Below are 4,931 nucleotides of genomic sequence, written 5' to 3'. Positions count from 1 at the left end.
TACCAAATTAATGTGCAGCAAAAATATTAAAAATATACCGAAGGCCTTATTTAGTATATTGATAAAATAAAACATTCAAAATATACCGAAGAGTATAAAATATATCACGCTGTCAACCAAAGCAACCAAGTCAAAATTGCAGTAGGCTTTTTGCCGTACAAAAGTATTTCTTGTAGAACTTCGACAACTATTATAGGATCACAACCGAATTTTCAAGGATTATAAATACTGTAGTTATTATTCTCTGCGTGCAAAAATAACAAGTCCTTTCGAAAAATTATAATTCTATCTCGTATAGTGTTCCTATGGACGGACGGACAGACAGATAGACAGACGGAACTGGCTATATCGTCTCGATTGTTGACTCTTATCAATAATTGTATATACTTCATGGGGTCGGACATGCCTCCTTCTGCCTTCTGCATACATTTCCTGCAGGCACACAGTTAGAATACCCTGCTACGTTATTGGTAGCGGGTATGAAAACCTGGATTGAACAGCGCTGCCAACCAAGAACTCTTGCCTTCAAGCTTCGCTAATTGCAGCACAACATTTTTAATTGACCTTCGCCTCTGCCCGGCGCCCTGCGGTATGCAATAAAAAAGAGAGAAAGACGATGAGGCCAGGCGTCGACAGGCCGCATAATTAATTAATTACGTAGACGAAGACGGAGATGGAGACAAAATTGTGGAAGATGACGAAGACGACGATGATGATGCTGTTGTTGCTGTTGCTGACGAAGATGATGATGAAGTGCAAGCTGTCTTAATGGATTTTACTTGGTCATTGCGTGCTTTAATACCTTTTGGCTTTTCATAATTTTATTTTAATGTTGATTATTTTGCCATTTGCCGCATTTGCAAGAGAAATGACAGTAAATGTCATAATGCCACAACAACACAGCACAGCAGAGAGAGAGATGATGAAAAGACAAGAAAAAAGTACGGGAGAAGGAGAGAAAGAAAAGCAGCGGAGAATACTTAAAAGCATTAACGTTGCTTGGGTCCGCAAGTGGAGCAATGTCGTGCCGGCAAAGTATAAAACCGCAAGGCGAGTGTGAGTACTCAGAGTACTCAGAGTTTGCCGGTTGTGGCAATTCACCGCAACCCAGTCGCATTCCCTCAGTCCCCAGTCTCCCAATCTCCAGTCCACACAGTCTGCAGCTTAACCACGCGCATAACGTGACCAACATGTGCGTGCCAAGCGAGGCAGATGGGAAGCGACTAAGACTCGTCTACAGATAGAGTTGGAATTGAAAATGGAAATGGAGATGCAGTCAAAGTTGTAGATGGAGTTGCAGTTGTAGTTGTAGTTGCTGTTGCTGTTGGAGGCGATGGTGCAGGCGGAGACTGTTTGCAAATAAAGTGACTGTGACTGTGAATGCGTCGCTTGATTGTCTCCCTCTCACTCACTCACTTACTCACTCATTCTGCAACTCTCCCCCTCTGGGTATGTGTGTTTGTCTATCGCACGTATGTGGCACGGCATTCGCATCCGTGTCCGTGTCCGCTTCAACGTTTCAACGTTTCCCCGCAAAACACAATGACGACTGCCGATGGATGCTGCACGCTCTTGTGTAACCTTTTAATCCGTTTTGTAAGCAGAACGTAACGCACGTTCCCATACAATGCCACAAGAGTGCGCTCAAAGGATTGCACAACCGCACTCTAGATACCCTAAAAGTGACTTACAAATTTATTCTATATGAAAAGTTTAATAAAAATGTGCAACTGTAAGTAGTGCAAATGTATTTCACATTTAATTATATCGATATGTTCCAATTAAATTTTTCGTTTAATGAAATAATTTTCTAAAAGTATTTTTATATATAATACTATAAGCAATTCACTTAACATTATTTTTGAACAATTAAAAGTATAAATATAATATATTTGTGTTTCTCATGAATGAATATTTTTTTTATTAAAATTGTTATCTCCTTCTAAAAGACAAACTGTAGAAGAATTTGACTAATGAATAAATATAAGACACATTCAAATAAATAAATATTAAAATATATTTTAATACAAATATTTACACAAAAATTAATTTCAATTCAAGTCTCCAAACCTATTTAATGTATAGTATTACAATGCGATTTTTGATTTATTTTTTTTTTATGTATTTCAATGTTATTCAATGAGAATAATACAACTATAAATATAAAAAATACTCCCTTCTATTTAAAATACAAAGATTAAATATTCTAAAATGCATTTGCACTTATATAATGATGTATTTCATATTTATGAAACTCGATTACTCTTGTTATTCAATTCGTTTGATACCAAATTTAAAAACAATTTATTTGTAACTTATAAATATGAAAGTACTGCTAATAAAATAAATAATATTTTAATTAGTTCTTATTATTAAATGTTATCCAATTAACTAGCTGATAAAAAGTTTTAAATTAATTTAAATTCAAGTGCGTTCTTCAGCTTTTATTCGCTTGCTTGAAACTAAAGTTTTTCTGTTAACTCAAGCTGAGTTTAGCTCGCTTTGCTATCTTATGGCGAAAACATAGAAATGTAAAAGGCAAGAAATGCTTAGCTGTGAATCGCTGGCACCTGTCATGTGTTCATGTGTGCCACAGGTTTTGGGGCATAGTCGATTTATGTGCCTGCATTATCAGGGCAAAAGATGTGTTGCCTGCTGTGCGTGGTGCATACAACGACGACGTTGTTGTCAAATGATGATAATGCTGAATGCTGATGCGCTGCAGGGTATTGCAAGTGCGAGGTGAGGCAAGGCGAAGTGAAGCGAGGGAAAGTGGCGGAAACGAGCTGCACACAATGCTGCAACAGCGACGACCACAGAGTTGAAGCCACAGAGTCAGGGACGATTTTCCGTTGAACTGTGTTGGGTTTTGGGTTGGGCCATTGTAGTTGTTGTTGCTGCTTTTTTTTGCGAATTGTTTGCGGATAAATGGCGAAATTGGTATAAATGATGGAATTACATTGTTTGAGGTCGCAGCGGACAGATGCAGTTGCAGTTGCAATCGTTGCAACGTCGTTGCTGTGGTGGCAAAGTTGCAAAGACTGCGCTGTGGGCGTCATGTTTCGCTTAATTCATTTTGCAGCTTAAAGGTCGACGATGGTTCGCTTTTTAAATAAATAAAGAGACAACCACAAACTGCAACACTTCATGCGAGTTGGCAACTTTGCTGCTGTCTGCCCCACGATAACTGCGCTGTCACCATAACTAAAGCAATTGCTGTCGCTTCTCTTTGTTGCCGCTGCTGCTGTTGCTGTTGCTGTTGCTGCTGCACAGTTATTGGCCTGGAAATGTAGAGCAATATCGAAACGAAAAACCAAATCAGTGGCAATTCAAAAATACATTCTGTTCGCTTTTTGTTCTATTCTGTCTGTGTTTTTTTGTGTCGTTTTTTTGGAAACGGCAATTCTAACGCGGTTTCCATTTGCCCGTTAGCAGGCAGCAGTAGCAACAATAACGGTAATAAACAGAAAAAGCGAACAATAGGTAAGTTTTTTCTTCATTGGCTTGAATTGGTTTTAGACAGCATCTCATGCAATTGACTGGGCACAGAATGAACACTAAATGGGTCGCCTTGATAAGGGGCCATCAAAACGATCTCTGACACATTTGACAATTGATTTTTGAGAACTCTTTAAAAATCTTTCAGCCTCAATTGCTGTGCGCACAAGTCAAACGCAGACAGACTCTTTGATTAATCAGCAGTGCGCGCACTCGTAAATTATTTCAACGAACGGGGAAAAAAATGCAATACCTTATCGCTAATGAATACATTCACTTTGGCACGCCAATGACGTCAGAGTGTAATGTGTTTAATATACATATAAATATACACATGTCTGCCATATTAATCAATTAGTGTGTGGACAGCAAACAGCACTTATGGTCGTCTGATTGGCAACATTTATAGCACGATTTCGAGAGATCGAGAGCATGAGACGCATCTGGCGTTGTTTAACGCCCCCCAAGCACACACACATACACCCACACACGCACACACACTCGATTCGACACAAAAGGCAACAAGCAAATCCAATAATACAATTTATTATCAATGCCAGACCCAGACTGGAGCCACCCTCTAAAAAGAGCCCAAATAATCCATGAAAAGGGACTCATAAATAAATGCCACAAAACGATGTCCATGTCCAAGCTGTGGCAGTGGCAGCCAGGGGGAGGGGAAAAGGGTATCATCGAGTATGCCACACAGCATGTGTGTGTGTGTACATAATTTCATATTAAATGAAAAGTTGAAGCTGAAATGAGGTGAAATGTGTGTGTGTGACGCACGCAACGAACAACAACGACGATGACGACGACGACAAAATACAATTAAAATCTAATTAGGTTTTAATTAAAGCGCTTAATTAAATTATAATGGCAGGCGCAAGTAATGCGAAATTAATATTAATTAAAGCACTTGGAGCAGAGAGCACAACAGCAAAAAGACAGAAAAAAACACAGACTCACAATGCCATCAAGATGAAACCGAAGGCAACGACACTTCAGTTATATTGTAGCGTAACTTGTATGTATTCATCGCATTTACTTCTCGACTTACATTCAACCAAAAAGGAAAAAAAAAACCCATTTGCATCGCACCAAAATATGATATTCGAGCCAAAAATGGGCGCGTAACTGGCACGAAAGTCACTCGGTTAGAGATACAGATACGCATACTTTGAGATACATTTACGCAGATGCAGATACACTCGGATACAGGCATACGGATAACCGCACACACAACACACAACACACATATGGCATGCGTATCTAGAAGATTACGTTAGTCAGTTGCGGTTTTCTTTTCAGCGCTTTTCGAACTCACTCGCACCCAACAAAGGGTAAAAGAGTGTTATAACTTAGTGGTAATGGATGTGACAGCCAGCCACATCTTTTCGGGGGCCATAAAATACATTTCTCATTTTTAATCT

The sequence above is a fragment of the Drosophila nasuta genome, chromosome 2R (genome assembly GCF_023558535.2).
Source record: "Drosophila nasuta strain 15112-1781.00 chromosome 2R, ASM2355853v1, whole genome shotgun sequence".
Taxonomy (NCBI): Eukaryota; Metazoa; Arthropoda; class Insecta; order Diptera; family Drosophilidae; genus Drosophila; species Drosophila nasuta.
The sequence above is the reverse complement of the archived record's forward strand: the minus strand, read 5'-3'. Positions refer to the sequence as shown.